The sequence below is a fragment of the Salvelinus alpinus genome, unplaced genomic scaffold (genome assembly GCF_045679555.1).
Source record: "Salvelinus alpinus unplaced genomic scaffold, SLU_Salpinus.1 scaffold_148, whole genome shotgun sequence".
Lineage (NCBI taxonomy): Eukaryota > Metazoa > Chordata > Actinopteri > Salmoniformes > Salmonidae > Salvelinus > Salvelinus alpinus.
In genome coordinates, this window is record NW_027256089.1 from 7501 (window position 1) to 30299 (window position 22799).

The 22799-nt window shown below is 35.7% G+C and overlaps 1 long non-coding RNA gene across 1 annotated transcript in view; it reads left to right on the top strand.

Annotated features, from left to right (window-relative positions):
- The window catches only part of LOC139567286 (uncharacterized), a 13183-nt gene extending 4269 nt beyond the window's left edge, over positions 1-8914 (top strand). Inside the window, exon 3 of the long non-coding RNA XR_011673327.1 lies at positions 8804-8914. This is a non-coding gene — a long non-coding RNA (uncharacterized lncRNA). The remainder of the gene's footprint in view (positions 1-8803) is intronic.
- Positions 8915-22799: the final 13885 nt, after the last annotated feature.

Genomic DNA, 22799 nt, shown 5'->3' on the forward strand with positions numbered 1-22799 from the left:
CACACACACACACACACACACACACACACACACACACACACACACACACACACACACCACACACACACACACACACACACACACACACACACACACACACACACAAGAATACTTGTCACTGACAAGTACTGACAGGTCTATCAACATCTAGATGTTTTGACTGAACAAAATAGTATGTTCAATCAGAGCTTCCTGTTAGTTGGTCTTCTCTCTGTGTTTCTGTAGATGATCTGCTGTCCGGCTGGTATAAGGCTGCAGTAGGTCTGTTGTTGTAGATATCCACCAGGTGATGGATGTGCTCAGAGCCTCATCTGGCCGGTATAACTCATCTAACTCAAGCAGAGAAGCTTTTTCCAGTCGTTACTGTGTTGGGCCCCTGTGAGGCCCTGAGAGGCACCTGTCCTGTCACTACACTACCACTACTAGTCCTGTTACTACCACTACTAGTCCTGTTACTACCACTACTAGTCCTGTTACTACCACTACTAGTCCTGTTACTACCACTACTAGTCCTGTTACTACCACTACTAGTCCTGTCACTACCACTACTAGTCCTGTTACTACCACTACTAGTCCTGTTACTACCACTACTAGTCCTGTTACTACCACTACTAGTCCTGTTACTACCACTACTAGTCCTGTTACTACCACTACTAGTCCTGTTACTACCACTACTAGTCCTGTCACTACCACTACTAGTCCTGTTACTACCACTACTAGTCCTGTTACTACCACTACTAGTCCTGTTACTACCACTACTAGTCCTGTTACTACCACTACTAGTCCTGTCACTACCACTACTAGTCCTGTTACTACCACTACTAGTCCTGTTACTACCACTACTAGTCCTGTTACTACCACTACTAGTCCTGTTACTACACTACCACTACTAGTCCTGTTACTACCACTACTAGTCCTGTTACTACCACTACTAGTCATGTTACTACCACTACTAGTCCTGTTACTACCACTACTAGTCATGTTACAAGACTACTAGTCCTGTTACTACCACTACTAGTCCTGTTACTACCACTACTAGTCCTGTTACTACCACTACTAGTCATGTTACTACCACTACTAGTCCTGTTACTACCACTACTAGTCATGTTACTACCACTACTAGTCATGTTACTAGACTACTAGTCCTGTTACTATACTACCACTACTAGTCCTGTTACTACCACTACTAGTCCCGTTACTACCACTACTAGTCCTGTTACTACCACTACTAGTCCTGTTACTGCCACTACTAGTCCTGTCACTATACTACCACTACTAGTATTGTTACTATACTACCACTACTAGTCCTGTCACTATACTACCGATACTAGTCCTGTTACTACCACTACTAGTTATGTCACTATACTACTAGTTATGTCACTATACTACCACTACTAGTCCTGTCACTACACTACCACTACCAGTCCTGTCACTATACTACCACTACTAGTCCTGTCACTATACTACCACTACTAGTCATGTCACTATACTACCACTACTAGTCCTGTTACTATACTACCACTACTAGTTATGTCACTATACTACTAGTTATGTCACTATACTACCACTACTAGTCCTGTCACTACCACTACTAGTTATGTCACTATACTACCACTACTAGTCCTGTCACTACACTACCACTACTAGTCCTGTCACTACACTACCACTACTAGTCCTGTCACTATACTACCACTACTAGTCATGTCACTACCACTACTAGTCCTGTTACTACACTACCACTACTAGTCCTGTCACTACCACTACTAGTCCTGTTACTACACTACCACTACTAGTCCTGTTACTACACTACCACTACTAGTCCTGTCACTATACTACCACTACTAGTCCTGTCACTACACTACCACTACTAGTCCTGTCACTATACTACCACTACTAGTCCTGTCACTATACTACCACTACTAGTCCTGTCACTACACTACCACTACTAGTCCTGTTACTACACTACCACTACTAGTCCTGTTACTACCACTACTAGTCCTGTTACTACACTACCACTACTAGTCCTGTCACTACACTACCACTACTAGTCCTGTCACTACACTACCACTACTAGTCCTGTCACTATACTACCACTACTAGTCCTGTCACTACACTACCACTACTAGTCCTGTCACTATACTACCACTACTAGTCATGTCACTATACTACCACTACTAGTCCTTATTATTATTGTTGTTATTGTAGTCTGGGTTATATGTTCTTTTGGACCAAATGTTTTCTACTGTTTTAACAAACCAAGTTTTACAATTTCATGGAAAGAACAAATATAGTTTAATGAAACAAGAGGCGTTGTGTTTCTGTGGTAGTATAGTGACCCTGTCATTCTGTAGGCTACAGGGTTTGTAGCTGGCATATGGTGGAAATCAACCCTGTCATTCTGTAGGCTACAGGGTTTGTAGCTGGCATATGGTGGAAATCAACCCTGTCATTCTGTAGGCTACAGGGTTTGTAGCTGGCATATGGTGGAAATCAACCCTGTCATTCTGTAGGCTACAGGGTTTGTAACTGGCATATGGTGGAAATCAACCCTGTCATTCTGTAGGCTACAGGGTTTGTAACTGGCATATGGTGGAAATCAACCCTGTCATTCTATAGGCTACAGGGTTTGTAACTGGCATATGGTGGAAATCAACCCTGTCATTCTGTAGGCTACAGGGTTTGTAACTGGCATATGGTGGAAATCAACCCTGTCATTCTGTAGGCTACAGGGTTTGTAACTGGCATATGGTGGAAATCAACCCTGTCATTCTGTAGGCTACATGGTTTGTAACTGGCATATGGTGGAAATCAACCCTGTCATTCTGTAGGCTACAGGGTTTGTAACTGGCATATGGTGGAAATCAACCCTGTCATTCTGTAGGCTACAGGGTTTGTAGCTGGCATATGGTGGAAATCAACCCTGTCATTATGTAGGCTACAGGGTTTGTAGCTGGCATATGGTGGAAATCAACCCTGTCATTCTGTAGGCTACAGGGTTTGTAGCTGGCTTATGGTGGAAATCAACCCTGTCATTCTGTAGGCTACAGGGTTTGTAACTGGCATATGGTGGAAATCAACCCTGTCATTCTGTAGGCTACAGGGTTTGTAACTGGCATATGGTGGAAATCAACCCTGTCATTCTGTAGGCTACAGGGTTTGTAGCTGGCATATGGTGGAAATCAACCCTGTCATTCTGTAGGCTACAGGGTTTGTAGCTGGCATATGGTGGAAATCAACCCTGTCATTCTGTAGGCTACAGGGTTTGTAGCTGGCATATGGTGGAAATCAACCCTGTCATTCTGTAGGCTACAGGGTTTGTAACTGGCATATGGTGGAAATCAACCCTGTCATTCTGTAGGCTACAGGGTTTGTAACTGGCATATGGTGGAAATCAACCCTGTCATTCTGTAGGCTACAGGGTTTGTAACTGGCATATGGTGGAAATCAACCCTGTCATTCTGTAGGCTACAGGGTTTGTAACTGGCATATGGTGGAAATCAACCCTGTCATTCTGTAGGCTACAGGGTTTGTAACTGGCATATGGTGGAAATCAACCCTGTCATTCTGTAGGCTACAGGGTTTGTAGCTGGCATATGGTGGAAATCAACCCTGTCATTCTGTAGGCTACAGGGTTTGTAACTGGCATATGGTGGAAATCAACCCTGTCATTCTGTAGGCTACAGGGTTTGTAACTGGCATATGGTGGAAATCAACCCTGTCATTCTGTAGGCTACAGGGTTTGTAGCTGGCATATGGTGGAAATCAACCCTGTCATTCTGTAGGCTACAGGGTTTGTAACTGGCATATGGTGGAAATCAACCCTGTCATTCTGTAGGCTACAGGGTTTGTAACTGGCATATGGTGGAAATCAACCCTGTCATTCTGTAGGCTACAGGGTTTGTAGCTGGCATATGGTGGAAATCAACCCTGTCATTCTGTAGGCTACAGGGTTTGTAACTGGCATATGGTGGAAATCAACCCTGTCATTCTGTAGGCTACAGGGTTTGTAGCTGGCATATGGTGGAAATCAACCCTGTCATTCTGTAGGCTACAGGGTTTGTAGCTGGCATATGGTGGAAATCAACCCTGTCATTCTGTAGGCTACAGGGTTTGTAGCTGGCATATGGTGGAAATCAACCCTGTCATTCTGTAGGCTACAGGGTTTGTAACTGGCATATGGTGGAAATCAACCCTGTCATTCTGTAGGCTACAGGGTTTGTAGCTGGCATATGGTGGAAATCAACCCTGTCATGCTGTAGGCTACAGGGTTTGTAGCTGGCATATGGTGGAAATCAACCCTGTCATTCTGTAGGCTACAGGGTTTGTAACTGGCATATGGTGGAAATCAACCCTGTCATTCTGTAGGCTACAGGGTTTGTAGCTGGCATATGGTGGAAATCAACCCTGTCATTCTGTAGGCTACAGGGTTTGTAACTGGCATATGGTGGAAATCAACCCTGTCATTCTGTAGGCTACAGGGTTTGTAGCTGGCATATGGTGGAAATCAACCCTGTCATTCTGTAGGCTACAGGGTTTGTAGCTGGCATATGGTGGAAATCAACCCTGTCATTCTGTAGGCTACAGGGTTTGTAACTGGCATATGGTGGAAATCAACCCTGTCATTCTGTAGGCTACAGGGTTTGTAGCTGGCATATGGTGGAAATCAACCCTGTCATTCTGTAGGCTACAGGGTTCTAGTAGGCTTCTTGTAAGTTTCCTGTAGGCTACAGGGTTCTAGTAGGCTTCTTGTAAGTTTCCTGTAGGCTATAGGTTTCTTGTATGTTTCCTGTAGGCTATAGGTTTCTTGTATGTTTCCTGTAGGCTATAGGTTTCTTGTATGTTTCCTGTAGGCTATAGGTTTCTTGTATGTTTCCTGTAGGATATAGGTTTCTAGTAGGTTTCTTGTAGGCTATTAGGGTTCTAGTAGGTTTCTTGTAGGCTATAGGTTTCCTGTAGGTTTCTTGTAGGATATAGGTTTCTTGTAGGCTATAGGTTTCTTGTAGGCTATAGGTTTCTTGTAGGCTATAGGGTTCTAGTAGGTTTCTTGTAGGCTATAGGGTTCTAGTAGGTTTCTTGTAGGCTATAGGTTTCTTGTAGGTTTCCTGTAGGTTTCTTGTAGGATATAGGTTTCTTGTAGGTTTCCTGTAGGTTTCTTGTAGGATATAGGGTTCTAGTAGGTTTCTTGTAGACTATAGGGTTCTAGTAGGTTTCTTGTAGCCTGTAGGTTTCTTGTAGGGTTCTTGTAGCCTATAGGTTTCTTGTAGGGTTCTAGTAGGTTTCTTGTAGGCTATAGGTTTCTTGTAGACTATAGGTTTCTTGTAGGTTTCTTGTAGGCTATAGGTTTCTTGTAGGTTTCTTGTAGGTTTCTTGTAGGCTATAGGTTTCTTGTAGGTTTCTTGTAGGTTTCTTGTAGGCTATAGGTTTCTTGTAGGCTATAGGTTTCTTGTAGGTTTCTTGTAGGTTTCTTGTAGGCTATAGGTTTCTTGTAGGTTTCTTGTAGGTTTCTTGTAGGCTATAGGGTTCTAGTAGGTTTCTTGTAGCCTATAGGGTTCTAGTAGGTTTCTTGTAGGCTATAGGGTTCTAGTAGGTTACTTGTAGGCTATAGGTTTCTTGTAGGTTTCTTGTAGACTATAGGTTTCTTGTAGACTATAGGTTTCTTGTAGGTTTCTTGTAGCCTATAGGTTTCTAGTAGGTTTCTTGTAGGCTATAGGGTTCTAGTAGGTTTCTTGTAGGCTATAGGTTTCTTGTAGGTTTCCTGTAGGTTTCTTGTAGGTTTCTTGTAGGCTATAGGGTTCTAGTAGGTTTCTTGTAGGCTATAGGGTTCTAGTAGGTTTCTTGTAGCCTATACGTTTCTTGTAGGGTTCTAGTAGGTTTCTTGTAGGCTATAGGTTTCTTGTAGGCTATAGGTTTCTTGTAGGTTTCTTGTAGGCTATAGGTTTCTTGTAGGTTTCTTGTAGGCTATAGGTTTCTTGTAGGCTATAGGTTTCTTGTAGGTTTCTTGTAGGTTTCTTGTAGACTATAGGTTTCTTGTAGGCTATAGGTTTCTTGTAGGCTATAGGTTTCTTGTAGGTTTCTTGTAGGTTTCTTGTAGGCTATAGGTTTCTTGTAGGTTTCTTGTAGGTTTCTTGTAGACTATAGGGTTCTAGTAGGTTTCTTGTAGGTTTCTTGTAGGTTTCTTGTAGACTATAGGTTTCCTGTAGGTTTCTTGTAGGATATAGGTTTCTTGTAGGTTCCTGTAGGTTTCTTGTAGGCCATAGGGTTCTAGTAGGTTTCTTGTAGGCTATAGGTTTGTTGTAGGGTTCTAGTAGGTTTCTTGTAGAATATAGGTTTCTTGTAGGCTATAGGTTTCTTGTAGGTTTCTTGTAGGCTATAGGTTCCTTGTAGGTTTCCTGTAGGTTTTTTTGTAGGTTTCTTGTAGGCTATAGGGTTCTAGTAGGTTTCTAGTAGGTTTCTTGTAGGTTTCTTGTAGGCTATAGGGTTCTAGTAGGTTTCTTGTAGGCTATAGGGTTCTAGTAGGTTTCTTGTAGGCTATAGGTTTCTTGTAGGTTTCTTGTAGGCTATAGGTTTCTTGTAGGTTTCTTGTAGGCTATAGGTTTCTTGTAGGTTTCCTGTAGGTTTCTTGTAGCCTATAGGTTTCTTGTAGGTTTCTTGTAGGTTTCTTGTAGGCTATAGGTTTCTTGTAGGTTTATTTTAGGTTTCTTGTAGGCTATAGGGTTCTTGTAGGTTTACTGTAGGCTATAGGTTTCTTGTAGGCTATAGGTTTCTAGTAGGTTTCTAGTAGGTTTCTTGTAGGCTATAGGTTTCTTGTAGGTTTCTTGTAGGCTATAGGTTTCTTGTAGGTTTCCTGTAGGTTTCTTGTAGGCTATAGGTTTCTTGTAGATTTATTTTAGGTTTCTTGTAGGTTTCTTGTAGGCTATAGGGTTCTTGTAGGTTTACTGTAGGCTATAGGTTTCTTGTAGGCTATAGGGTTCTAGTAGGTTTCTTGTAAGTTTCTTGTAGGCTATAGGGTTCTAGTAGGTTTCTTGTAGGTTTCTTGTAGGCTATATGTTCCTTGTAGGTTTCCTGTAGGTTTTTTTGTAGGTTTCTTGTAGGCTATAGGGTTCTAGTAGGTTTCTAGTAGGTTTCTTGTAGGTTTCTTGTAGGCTATAGGGTTCTAGTAGGTTTCTTGTAGGCTATAGGGTTCTAGTAGGTTTCTTGTAGGCTATAGGTTTCTTGTAGGTTTCTTGTAGGCTATAGGTTTCTTGTAGGTTTCCTGTAGGTTTCTTGTAGGCTATAGGTTTCTTGTAGGTTTATTTTAGGTTTCTTGTAGGCTATAGGGTTCTTGTAGGTTTACTGTAGGCTATAGGTTTCTTGTAGGCTATAGGTTTCTAGTAGGTTTCTAGTAGGTTTCTTGTAGGCTATAGGTTTCTTGTAGGTTTCTTGTAGGCTATAGGTTTCTTGTAGGTTTCCTGTAGGTTTCTTGTAGGCTATAGGTTTCTTGTAGGTTTATTTTAGGTTTCTTGTAGGTTTCTTGTAGGCTATAGGGTTCTTGTAGGTTTACTGTAGGCTATAGGTTTCTTGTAGGCTATAGGGTTCTAGTAGGTTTCTTGTAGGCTATAGGTTTGTTGTAGGTTTCTTGTAGATTTATTTTAGGTTTCTTGTAGGTTTCTTGTAGGTTTCTTGTAGGTTTCTTGTAGGCTATAGGTTTCTTGGAGGTTTCTTGTAGGTTTCTTGTAGGTTTCTTGTAGGTTTCTTGTAGGTTTCTTGTAGGCTATAGGTTTCTTGTAGGTTTCCTGTAGGTTTCTTGTCGATTTATTTTAGGTTTCTTGTAGGTTTCTTGTAGGCTATAGGGTTCTTGTAGGTTTACTGTAGGCTATAGGTTTCTTGTAGGCTATAGGGTTCTAGTAGGTTTCTTGTAAGTTTCTTGTAGGCTATAGGTTTCTTGTAGGTTTCTTGTAGGATATAGGTTTCTTGTAGGCAATAGGTTCCTTGTAGACACACACACACACCACACACACCGACACACCACACCACATATGATTAACCCTGATAACTGGGACATGAAAAACACAAGGCAGAAGCAATTCTTGCAGAAATGTTTTATTTTATTCATTCAACATGGATGTTATCTAGATAATGAAGTTGGCTTAATTTGAGAAAAACATCACAAGCAATACACAGTCAAGATCTCTCTTCACTTCCTCTCTTCTACTAAATACACAGTCAAGATTCTCTTCATTTCCTCTCTTCTACTAAATACACAGTCAAGATCTCTCTTCACTTCCTCTCTTCTACTAAATACACAGTCAAGATTCTCTTCACTTCCTCTCCTCTGCTAAATACACAGTCAAGATTCTCTTCATTTCCTCTCTTCTACTAAATACACAATCAAGATCTCTCTTCATTTCCTCTCTTCTACTAAATTACAGGCAGCGTCCAAATAAAATGTATTCTTATTCTACTAACAGAACAGAATAACACTCTTCTTCTCTCCTAACAGAACAGAACAACAGACACTCTTCTTCTCTCCTGACAGAACAGAATAACAGACACTCTTCTTCTCTCCTGACAGAACAGAACAACATACACTTTTCTTCTCTCCTGACAGAACAGAATAACAGACACTCTTCTTCTCTCCTGACAGAACAGAATAACAGACACTCTTCTTCTCTCCTGACAGAACAGAATAACAGACACTCTTCTTCTCTCCTGACAGAACAGAATAACAGACACTCTTCTTCTCTCCTGACAAAACAGAATAACAGACACTCTTCTTCTCTCCTGACAGAACAGAATAACAGACACTCTTCTTCTCTCCTAACAGAACAGAATAACAGACCGAGTCCTCCTGGTGAAGTGTATATCTGTGCTGGGGGTCGTCATCTTCATGTTCTTCCTGAACTCCTTTGTTCCCAGCATTCATCTGGAGCTGGGTAAGCTGCTGTAGTATCTCATTAAAACCCTGCACCCCTAAAGGAACCCTATTCCCTATGAAGTGTACTACTTTGGACCCTGGTCAAAAAGTAATGCTCTACATAATGGTGAACAGGATGCCATTTTAGACCCAGCCTGGTAATGAATGACTAAGAACAATTGCATTGTTTTCACTGGCTTGACGACTAGTTGTATGTTCTGTTACTATAGTAATTACACATGGTTGTAGGTTCTGTTACTATAGTAATTACACATGGTTGTATGTTCTGTTACTATAGTAATTACACATGGTTGTATGTTCTGTTACTATAGTAATTACACATGGTTGTAGGTTCTGTTACTATAGTAATTACACATGGTTGTATGTTCTGTTACTATAGTAATTACACATGGTTGTAGGTTCTGTTACTATAGTAATTACACATGGTTGTATGTTCGGTTACTATAGTAATGTAATTATACATGGCTGTAGGTTCTGTTACTATAGTAATTACACATGGTTGTAGGTTCTGTTACTATAGTAATGTAATTATACATGGTTGTAGGTTCTGTTACTATAGTAATGTAATTACACATGGCTGTAGGTTCTGTTACTATAGTAATGTAATTATACATGGTTGTAGGTTCTGTTACTATAGTAATTACACATGGTTGTAGGTTCTGTTACTATAGTAATGTAATTACACATGGTTGTAGGTTCTGTTAGTAATGTAATTACACATGGCTGTAGGTTCTGTTACTATAGTAATGTAATTATACATGGCTGTAGGTTCTGTTACTATAGTAATTACACATGGTTGTAGGTTCTGTTACTATAGTAATGTAATTACACATGGCTGTAGGTTCTGTTATTGTAGTAATGTAATTACACATGGCTGTAGGTTCTGTTACTATAGTAATGTAATTACACATGGTTGTAGGTTCTGTTACTATAGTAGTGTAATTACACATGGCTGTAGGTTCTGTTACTATAGTAATGTAATTACACATGGTTGTAGGTTCTGTTACTATAGTAATGTAATTACACATGGTTGTAGGTTCTGTTAGTATAGTAATGTAATTACACATGGCTGTAGGTTCTGTTACTATAGTAATGTAATTACACATGGCTGTAGGTTCTGTTACTATAGTAATGTAATTACACATGGTTGTAGGTTCTGTTACTATAGTAATTACACATGGTTGTAGGTTCTGTTACTATAGTAATGTAATTACACATGGCTGTAGGTTCTGTTACTATAGTAATGTAATTACACATGGTTGTAAGTTCTGTTACTATAGTAGTGTAATTACACATGGCTGTAGGTTCTGTTACTATAGTAATGTAATTACACATAGTTGTAGGTTCTGTTACTATAGTAATGTAATTACACATGGTTGTAGGTTCTGTTACTATAGTAATGTAATTACACATGGTTGTAGGTTCTGTTACTATAGTAATGTAATTACACATGGTTGTAGGTTCTGTTACTATAGTAATGTAATTACACATGGTTGTAGGTTCTGTTACTATAGTAATGTAATGATACATGGTTGTAGGTTCTGTTAGTATAGTAATGTAATTACACATGGTTGTAGGTTCTGTTAGTATAGTAATGTAATTACACATGGTTGTAGGTTCTGTTACTATAGTAATGTAATTACACATGGTTGTAGGTTCTGTTACTATAGTAATGTAATTACACATGGTTGTAGGTTCTGTTACTATAGTAATGTAATGATACATGGTTGTAGGTTCTGTTAGTATAGTAATGTAATTACACATGGCTGTAGGTTCTGTTACTATAGTAATGTAATTACACATGGCTGTAGGTTCTGTTACTATAGTAATGTAATTACACATGGTTGTAGGTTCTGTTACTATAGTAATTACACATGGTTGTAGGTTCTGTTACTATAGTAATGTAATTACACATGGCTGTAGGTTCTGTTACTATAGTAATGTAATTACACATGGCTGTAGGTTCTGTTACTATAGTAATGTAATTACACATGGTTGTAGGTTCTGTTACTATAGTAGTGTAATTACACATGGCTGTAGGTTCTGTTACTATAGTAATGTAATTACACATGGTTGTAGGTTCTGTTACTATAGTAATGTAATTACACATGGTTGTAGGTTCTGTTACTATAGTAATGTAATTACACATGGTTGTAGCTTCTGTTACTATAGTAATGTAATGATACATGGTTGTAGGTTCTGTTAGTATAGTAATGTAATTACACATGGTTGTAGGTTCTGTTACTATAGTAATTACACATGGTTGTATGTTCTGTTACTATAGTAATGTAATTATACATGGCTGTAGGTTCTGTTACTATAGTAATTACACATGGTTGTATGTTCTGTTACTATAGTAATGTAATTATACATGGTTGTAGGTTCTGTTACTATAGTAATGTAATTACACATGGCTGTAGGTTCTGTTACTATAGTAATGTAATTATACATGGTTGTAGGTTCTGTTACTATAGTAATTACACATGGTTGTAGGTTCTGTTACTATAGTAATGTAATTACACATGGTTGTAGGTTCTGTTAGTAATGTAATTACACATGGCTGTAGGTTCTGTTACTATAGTAATTACACATGGTTGTAGGTTCTGTTACTATAGTAATGTAATTACACATGGCTGTAGGTTCTGTTATTGTAGTAATGTAATTACACATGGCTGTAGGTTCTGTTACTATAGTAATGTAATTACACATGGTTGTAGGTTCTGTTACTATAGTAGTGTAATTACACATGGCTGTAGGTTCTGTTACTATAGTAATGTAATTACACATGGTTGTAGGTTCTGTTACTATAGTAATGTAATTACACATGGTTGTAGGTTCTGTTACTATAGTAATGTAATTACACATGGTTGTAGGTTCTGTTACTATAGTAATGTAATTACACATGGTTGTAGGTTCTGCTACTATAGTAATGTAATTACACATGGTTGTATGTTCTGTTACTATAGTAATGTAATTACACATGGTTGTAGGTTCTGTTAGTATAGTAATGTAATTACACATGGCTGTAGGTTCTGTTACTATAGTAATGTAATTACACATGGCTGTAGGTTCTGTTACTATAGTAATGTAATTACACATGGTTGTAGGTTCTGTTACTATAGTAATTACACATGGTTGTAGGTTCTGTTACTATAGTAATGTAATTACACATGGCTGTAGGTTCTGTTACTATAGTAATGTAATTACACATGGTTGTAAGTTCTGTTACTATAGTAGTGTAATTACACATGGCTGTAGGTTCTGTTACTATAGTAATGTAATTACACATGGTTGTAGGTTCTGTTACTATAGTAATGTAATTACACATGGTTGTAGGTTCTGTTACTATAGTAATGTAATTACACATGGTTGTAGGTTCTGTTACTATAGTAATGTAATTACACATGGTTGTAGGTTCTGTTACTATAGTAATGTAATTACACATGGTTGTAGGTTCTGTTACTGTAGTAATGTAATGATACATGGTTGTAGGTTCTGTTAGTATAGTAATGTAATTACACATGGTTGTAGGTTCTGTTACTATAGTAATTACACATGGTTGTATGTTCTGTTACTATAGTAATGTAATTACACATGGTTGTAGGTTCTGTTACTATAGTAATGTAATTACACATGGTTGTAGGTTCTGTTACTATAGTAATGTAATGATACATGGTTGTAGGTTCTGTTAGTATAGTAATGTAATTACACATGGCTGTAGGTTCTGTTACTATAGTAATGTAATTACACATGGCTGTAGGTTCTGTTACTATAGTAATGTAATTACACATGGTTGTAGGTTCTGTTACTATAGTAATTACACATGGTTGTAGGTTCTGTTACTATAGTAATGTAATTACACATGGCTGTAGGTTCTGTTACTATAGTAATGTAATTACACATGGCTGTAGGTTCTGTTACTATAGTAATGTAATTACACATGGTTGTAGGTTCTGTTACTATAGTAGTGTAATTACACATGGCTGTAGGTTCTGTTACTATAGTAATGTAATTACACATGGTTGTAGGTTCTGTTACTATAGTAATGTAATTACACATGGTTGTAGGTTCTGTTACTATAGTAATGTAATTACACATGGTTGTAGGTTCTGTTACTATAGTAATGTAATTACACATGGTTGTAGGTTCTGTTACTATAGTAATGTAATTACACATGGTTGTAGGTTCTGTTACTATAGTAATGTAATGATACATGGTTGTAGGTTCTGTTAGTATAGTAATGTAATTACACATGGTTGTAGGTTCTGTTACTATAGTAATTACACATGGTTGTATGTTATGTTACTATAGTAATGTAATTACACATGGCTGTAGGTTCTGTTACTATAGTAATGTAATTACACATGGTTGTATGTTCTGTTAATATAGTAATGTAATTACACATGGCTGTAGGTTCTGTTACTATAGTAATGTAATTACACATGGCTGTAGGTTCTGTTACTATAGTAATGTAATTACACATGGTTGTAGGTTCTGTTACTATAGTAATGTAATTACACATGGCTGTAGGTTCTGTTACTATAGTAATGTAATTACACATGGTTGTAGGTTCTGTTACTATAGTAATGTAATTACACATGGTTGTAGGTTCTGTTACTATAGTAACGTAATTACACATGGTTGTAGGTTCTGTTACTATAGTAATGTAATTACACATGGCTGTAGGTTCTGTTACTATAGTAATGTAATTACACATGGTTGTAGGTTCTGTTACTATAGTAATGTAATTACACATGGTTGTAGGTTCTGTTACTATAGTAATGTAATTACACATGGTTGTAGGTTCTGTTACTATAGTAACGTAATTACACATGGTTGTAGGTTCTGTTACTATAGTAATGTAATTACACATGGTTGTAGGTTCTGTTACTATAGTAATGTAATTACACATGGTTGTAGGTTCTGTTACTATAGTAGTGTAATTACACATGGTTGTAGGTTCTGTTACTATAGTAATGTAATTACACATGGTTGTAGGTTCTGTTAGTAATGTAATTACACATGGCTGTAGGTTCTGTTACTATAGTAATGTAATTATACATGGCTGTAGGTTCTGTTACTATAGTAATTACACATGGTTGTAGGTTCTGTTACTATAGTAATGTAATTACACATGGTTGTAGGTTCTGTTACTATAGTAATGTAATTACACATGGCTGTAAGTTCTGTTAGTATAGTAATGTAATTACACATGGCTGTAGGTTCTGTTACTATAGTAATGTAATTACACATGGTTGTAGGTTCTGTTACTATAGTAGTGTAATAACACATGGTTGTAGGTTCTGTTACTATAGTAGTGTAATAACACATGGTTGTAGGTTCTGTTACTATAGTAATGTAATTACACATGGCTGTAGGTTCTGTTACTATAGTAATGTAATTACACATGGTTGTAGGTTCTGTTACTATAGTAGTGTAATTACACATGGTTGTAGGTTCTGTTACTATAGTAATGTAATTACACATGGTTGTAGGTTCTGTTAGTAATGTAATTACACATGGCTGTAGGTTCTGTTACTATAGTAATGTAATTATACATGGCTGTAGGTTCTGTTACTATAGTAATGTAATTACACATGGTTGTAGGTTCTGTTACTATAGTAATTACACATGGTTGTAGGTTCTGTTACTATAGTAATGTAATTACACATGGCTGTAGGTTCTGTTACTATAGTAATGTAATTACACATGGCTGTAGGTTCTGTTACTATAGTAATGTAATTACACATGGTTGTAGGTTCTGTTACTATAGTAGTGTAATTACACATGGCTGTAGGTTCTGTTACTATAGTAATGTAATTACACATGGTTGTAGGTTCTGTTACTATAGTAATGTAATTACACATGGTTGTAGGTTCTGTTACTATAGTAATGTAATTACACATGGTTGTAGGTTCTGTTACTATAGTAATGTAATTACACATGGTTGTAGGTTCTGTTACTATAGTAATGTAATTACACATGGTTGTAGGTTCTGTTACTATAGTAATGTAATTACACATGGTTGTAGGTTCTGTTACTATAGTAATGTAATGATACATGGTTGTAGGTTCTGTTAGTATAGTAATGTAATTACACATGGTTGTAGGTTCTGTTACTATAGTAATTACACATGGTTGTATGTTCTGTTACTATAGTAATGTAATTACACATGGCTGTAGGTTCTGTTACTATAGTAATGTAATTACACATGGCTGTAGGTTCTGTTACTATAGTAATGTAATTACACATGGTTGTATGTTCTGTTAATATAGTAATGTAATTACACATGGCTGTAGGTTCTGTTACTATAGTAATGTAATTACACATGGTTGTAGGTTCTGTTACTATAGTAACGTAATTATACATGGCTGTAGGTTCTGTTACTATAGTAATTACACATGGTTGTAGGTTCTGTTACTATAGTAACGTAATTACACATGGTTGTAGGTTCTGTTACTATAGTAATGTAATTACACATGGCTGTAGGTTCTGTTAGTATAGTAATGTAATTACACATGGCTGTAGGTTCTGTTACTATAGTAATGTAATTACACATGGTTGTAGGTTCTGTTACTATAGTAGTGTAATAACACATGGTTGTAGGTTCTGTTACTATAGTAGTGTAATAACACATGGTTGTAGGTTCTGTTACTATAGTAATGTAATTACACATGGCTGTAGGTTCTGTTATTATAGTAATGTAATTACACATGGTTGTAGGTTCTGTTACTATAGTAACGTAATTACACATGGTTGTAGGTTCTGTTACTATAGTAATGTAATTACACATGGTTGTAGGTTCTGTTACTATAGTAATGTAATTACACATGGTTGTAGGTTCTGTTACTATAGTAATGTAATTACACATGGTTGTAGGTTCTGTTACTATAGTAATGTAATTACACATGGTTGTAGGTTCTGTTACTATAGTAACGTAATTACACATGGTTGTAGGTTCTGTTACTATAGTAATGTAATTACACATGGCTGTAGGTTCTGTTACTATAGTAATGTAATTACACATGGTTGTAGGTTCTGTTACTATAGTAATGTAATTACACATGGTTGTAGGTTCTGTTACTATAGTAATGTAATTACACATGGTTGTAGGTTCTGTTACTATAGTAACGTAATTACACATGGTTGTAGGTTCTGTTACTATAGTAATGTAATTACACATGGTTGTAGGTTCTGTTACTATAGTAATGTAATTACACATGGTTGTAGGTTCTGTTACTATAGTAGTGTAATTACACATGGTTGTAGGTTCTGTTACTATAGTAATGTAATTACACATGGTTGTAGGTTCTGTTAGTAATGTAATTACACATGGCTGTAGGTTCTGTTACTATAGTAATGTAATTATACATGGCTGTAGGTTCTGTTACTATAGTAATTACACATGGTTGTAGGTTCTGTTACTATAGTAACGTAATTACACATGGTTGTAGGTTCTGTTACTATAGTAATGTAATTACACATGGCTGTAGGTTCTGTTAGTATAGTAATGTAATTACACATGGCTGTAGGTTCTGTTACTATAGTAATGTAATTACACATGGTTGTAGGTTCTGTTACTATAGTAGTGTAATAACACATGGTTGTAGGTTCTGTTACTATAGTAGTGTAATAACACATGGTTGTAGGTTCTGTTACTATAGTAATGTAATTACACATGGCTGTAGGTTCTGTTATTATAGTAATGTAATTACACATGGTTGTAGGTTCTGTTACTATAGTAACGTAATTACACATGGTTGTAGGTTCTGTTACTATAGTAATGTAATTACACATGGTTGTAGGTTCTGTTACTATAGTAATGTAATTACACATGGTTGTAGGTTCTGTTGCTATAGTAGTGTAATTACACATGGTTGTAGGTTCTGTTACTATAGTAATGTAATTACACATGGTTGTAGGTTCTGTTAGTAATGTAATTACACATGGCTGTAGGTTCTGTTACTATAGTAATGTAATTATACATGGCTGTAGGTTCTGTTACTATAGTAATTACACATGGTTGTAGGTTCTGTTACTATAGTAATGTAATTACACATGGTTGTAGGTTCTGTTACTATAGTAACGTAATTACACATGGTTGTAGGTTCTGTTACTATAGTAATGTAATTACACATGGCTGTAGGTTCTGTTAGTATAGTAATGTAATTACACATGGCTGTAGGTTCTGTTAAAATAGTAATGTAATTACACATGGTTGTAGGTTCTGTTACTATAGTAATGTAATGATACATGGTTGTAGGTTCTGTTAGTATAGTAATGTAATTACACATGGTTGTAGGTTCTGTTACTATAGTAATTACACATGGTTGTATGTTCTGTTACTATAGTAATGTAATTACACATGGTTGTAGGTTCTGTTACTATAGTAATGTAATTACACATGGTTGTAGGTTCTGTTACTATAGTAATGTAATGATACATGGTTGTAGGTTCTGTTCTGTTAGTAATGTAATTACACATGGCTGTAGGTTCTGTTACTATAGTAATGTAATTATACATGGCTGTAGGTTCTGTTACTATAGTAATTACACATGGTTGTAGGTTCTGTTACTATAGTAATGTAATTACACATGGTTGTAGGTTCTGTTACTATAGTAACGTAATTACACATGGTTGTAGGTTCTGTTACTATAGTAATGTAATTACACATGGCTGTAGGTTCTGTTAGTATAGTAATGTAATTACACATGGCTGTAGGTTCTGTTAAAATAGTAATGTAATTACACATGGTTGTAGGTTCTGTTACTATAGTAATGTAATGATACATGGTTGTAGGTTCTGTTAGTATAGTAATGTAATTACACATGGTTGTAGGTTCTGTTACTATAGTAATTACACATGGTTGTATGTTCTGTTACTATAGTAATGTAATTACACATGGTTGTAGGTTCTGTTACTATAGTAATGTAATTACACATGGTTGTAGGTTCTGTTACTATAGTAATGTAATGATACATGGTTGTAGGTTCTGTTAGTATAGTAATGTAATTACACATGGCTGTAGGTTCTGTTACTATAGTAATGTAATTACACATGGCTGTAGGTTCTGTTACTATAGTAATGTAATTACACATGGTTGTAGGTTCTGTTACTATAGTAATTACACATGGTTGTAGGTTCTGTTACTATAGTAATGTAATTACACATGGCTGTAGGTTCTGTTACTATAGTAATGTAATTACACATGGCTGTAGGTTCTGTTACTATAGTAATGTAATTACACATGGTTGTAGGTTCTGTTACTATAGTAGTGTAATTACACATGGCTGTAGGTTCTGTTACTATAGTAATGTAATTACACATGGTTGTAGGTTCTGTTACTATAGTAATGTAATTACACATGGTTGTAGGTTCTGTTACTATAGTAATGTAATTACACATGGTTGTAGGTTCTGTTACTATAGTAATGTAATTACACATGGTTGTAGGTTCTGTTACTATAGTAGTGTAATTACACATGGTTGTAGGTTCTGTTACTATAGTAATGTAATTACACATGGTTGTAGGTTCTGTTAGTAATGTAATTACACATGGCTGTAGGTTCTGTTACTATAGTAATGTAATTATACATGGCTGTAGGTTCTGTTACTATAGTAATTACACATGGTTGTAGGTTCTGTTACTATAGTAACGTAATTACACATGGTTGTAGGTTCTGTTACTATAGTAATGTAATTACACATGGCTGTAGGTTCTGTTAGTATAGTAATGTAATTACACATGGTTGTAGGTTCTGTTACTATAGTAGTGTAATAACACATGGTTGTAGGTTCTGTTACTATAGTAGTGTAATAACACATGGTTGTAGGTTCTGTTACTATAGTAATGTAATTACACATGGCTGTAGGTTCTGTTATTATAGTAATGTAATTACACATGGTTGTAGGTTCTGTTACTATAGTAACGTAATTACACATGGTTGTAGGTTCTGTTACTATAGTAATGTAATTACACATGGTTGTAGGTTCTGTTACTATAGTAATGTAATTACACATGGTTGTAGGTTCTGTTGCTATAGTAGTGTAATTACACATGGTTGTAGGTTCTGTTACTATAGTAATGTAATTACACATGGTTGTAGGTTCTGTTAGTAATGTAATTACACATGGCTGTAGGTTCTGTTACTATAGTAATGTAATTATACATGGCTGTAGGTTCTGTTACTATAGTAATTACACATGGTTGTAGGTTCTGTTACTATAGTAATGTAATTACACATGGTTGTAGGTTCTGTTACTATAGTAACGTAATTACACATGGTTGTAGGTTCTGTTACTATAGTAATGTAATTACACATGGCTGTAGGTTCTGTTAGTATAGTAATGTAATTACACATGGCTGTAGGTTCTGTTAAAATAGTAATGTAATTACACATGGTTGTAGGTTCTGTTACTATAGTAATGTAATTACACATGGTTGTAGGTTCTGTTACTATAGTAATGTAATTACACATGGTTGTAGGTTCTGTTACTATAGTAGTGTAATTACACATGGTTGTAGGTTCTGTTACTATAGTAATGTAATTACACATGGTTGTAGGTTCTGTTAGTAATGTAATTACACATGGCTGTAGGTTCTGTTACTATAGTAATGTAATTATACATGGCTGTAGGTTCTGTTACTATAGTAATTACACATGGTTGTAGGTTCTGTTACTATAGTAATGTAATTACACATGGTTGTAGGTTCTGTTACTATAGTAATGTAATTACACATGGCTGTAGGTTCTGTTAGTATAGTAATGTAATTACACATGGCTGTAGGTTCTGTTACTATAGTAATGTAATTACACATGGTTGTAGGTTCTGTTACTATAGTAATGTAATTACACATGGCTGTAGGTTCTGTTAGTATAGTAATGTAATTACACATGGCTGTAGGTTCTGTTAAAATAGTAATGTAATTACACATGGTTGTAGGTTCTGTTACTATAGTAATGTAATGATACATGGTTGTAGGTTCTGTTAGTATAGTAATGTAATTACACATGGTTGTAGGTTCTGTTACTATAGTAATTACACATGGTTGTATGTTCTGTTACTATAGTAATGTAATTACACATGGTTGTAGGTTCTGTTACTATAGTAATGTAATTACACATGGTTGTAGGTTCTGTTACTATAGTAATGTAATGATACATGGTTGTAGGTTCTGTTCTGTTAGTAATGTAATTACACATGGCTGTAGGTTCTGTTACTATAGTAATGTAATTATACATGGCTGTAGGTTCTGTTACTATAGTAATTACACATGGTTGTAGGTTCTGTTACTATAGTAATGTAATTACACATGGTTGTAGGTTCTGTTACTATAGTAACGTAATTACACATGGTTGTAGGTTCTGTTACTATAGTAATGTAATTACACATGGCTGTAGGTTCTGTTAGTATAGTAATGTAATTACACATGGCTGTAGGTTCTGTTAAAATAGTAATGTAATTACACATGGTTGTAGGTTCTGTTACTATAGTAATGTAATGATACATGGTTGTAGGTTCTGTTAGTATAGTAATGTAATTACACATGGTTGTAGGTTCTGTTACTATAGTAATTACACATGGTTGTATGTTCTGTTACTATAGTAATGTAATTACACATGGTTGTAGGTTCTGTTACTATAGTAATGTAATTACACATGGTTGTAGGTTCTGTTACTATAGTAATGTAATGATACATGGTTGTAGGTTCTGTTAGTATAGTAATGTAATTACACATGGCTGTAGGTTCTGTTACTATAGTAATGTAATTACACATGGCTGTAGGTTCTGTTACTATAGTAATGTAATTACACATGGTTGTAGGTTCTGTTACTATAGTAATTACACATGGTTGTAGGTTCTGTTACTATAGTAATGTAATTACACATGGCTGTAGGTTCTGTTACTATAGTAATGTAATTACACATGGCTGTAGGTTCTGTTACTATAGTAATGTAATTACACATGGTTGTAGGTTCTGTTACTATAGTAGTGTAATTACACATGGCTGTAGGTTCTGTTACTATAGTAATGTAATTACACATGGTTGTAGGTTCTGTTACTATAGTAATGTAATTACACATGGTTGTAGGTTCTGTTACTATAGTAATGTAATTACACATGGTTGTAGGTTCTGTTACTATAGTAATGTAATTACACATGGTTGTAGGTTCTGTTACTATAGTAGTGTAATTACACATGGTTGTAGGTTCTGTTACTATAGTAATGTAATTACACATGGTTGTAGGTTCTGTTAGTAATGTAATTACACATGGCTGTAGGTTCTGTTACTATAGTAATGTAATTATACATGGCTGTAGGTTCTGTTACTATAGTAATTACACATGGTTGTAGGTTCTGTTACTATAGTAACGTAATTACACATGGTTGTAGGTTCTGTTACTATAGTAATGTAATTACACATGGCTGTAGGTTCTGTTAGTATAGTAATGTAATTACACATGGCTGTAGGTTCTGTTACTATAGTAATGTAATTACACATGGTTGTAGGTTCTGTTACTATAGTAGTGTAATAACACATGGTTGTAGGTTCTGTTACTATAGTAGTGTAATAACACATGGTTGTAGGTTCTGTTACTATAGTAATGTAATTACACATGGCTGTAGGTTCTGTTATTATAGTAATGTAATTACACATGGTTGTAGGTTCTGTTACTATAGTAACGTAATTACACATGGTTGTAGGTTCTGTTACTATAGTAATGTAATTACACATGGTTGTAGGTTCTGTTACTATAGTAATGTAATTACACATGGTTGTAGGTTCTGTTGCTATAGTAGTGTAATTACACATGGTTGTAGGTTCTGTTACTATAGTAATGTAATTACACATGGTTGTAGGTTCTGTTAGTAATGTAATTACACATGGCTGTAGGTTCTGTTACTATAGTAATGTAATTATACATGGCTGTAGGTTCTGTTACTATAGTAATTACACATGGTTGTAGGTTCTGTTACTATAGTAATGTAATTACACATGGTTGTAGGTTCTGTTACTATAGTAACGTAATTACACATGGTTGTAGGTTCTGTTACTATAGTAATGTAATTACACATGGCTGTAGGTTCTGTTAGTATAGTAATGTAATTACACATGGCTGTAGGTTCTGTTAAAATAGTAATGTAATTACACATGGTTGTAGGTTCTGTTACTATAGTAATGTAATTACACATGGTTGTAGGTTCTGTTACTATAGTAATGTAATTACACATGGTTGTAGGTTCTGTTACTATAGTAGTGTAATTACACATGGTTGTAGGTTCTGTTACTATAGTAATGTAATTACACATGGTTGTAGGTTCTGTTAGTAATGTAATTACACATGGCTGTAGGTTCTGTTACTATAGTAATGTAATTATACATGGCTGTAGGTTCTGTTACTATAGTAATTACACATGGTTGTAGGTTCTGTTACTATAGTAATGTAATTACACATGGTTGTAGGTTCTGTTACTATAGTAATGTAATTACACATGGCTGTAGGTTCTGTTAGTATAGTAATGTAATTACACATGGCTGTAGGTTCTGTTACTATAGTAATGTAATTACACATGGTTGTAGGTTCTGTTACTATAGTAGTGTAATAACACATGGTTGTAGGTTCTGTTACTATAGTAGTGTAATAACACATGGTTGTAGGTTCTGTTACTATAGTAATGTAATTACACATGGCTGTAGGTTCTGTTACTATAGTAATGTAATTACACATGGTTGTAGGTTCTGTTACTATAGTAGTGTAATTACACATGGTTGTAGGTTCTGTTACTATAGTAATGTAATTACACATGGTTGTAGGTTCTGTTAGTAATGTAATTACACATGGCTGTAGGTTCTGTTACTATAGTAATGTAATTATACATGG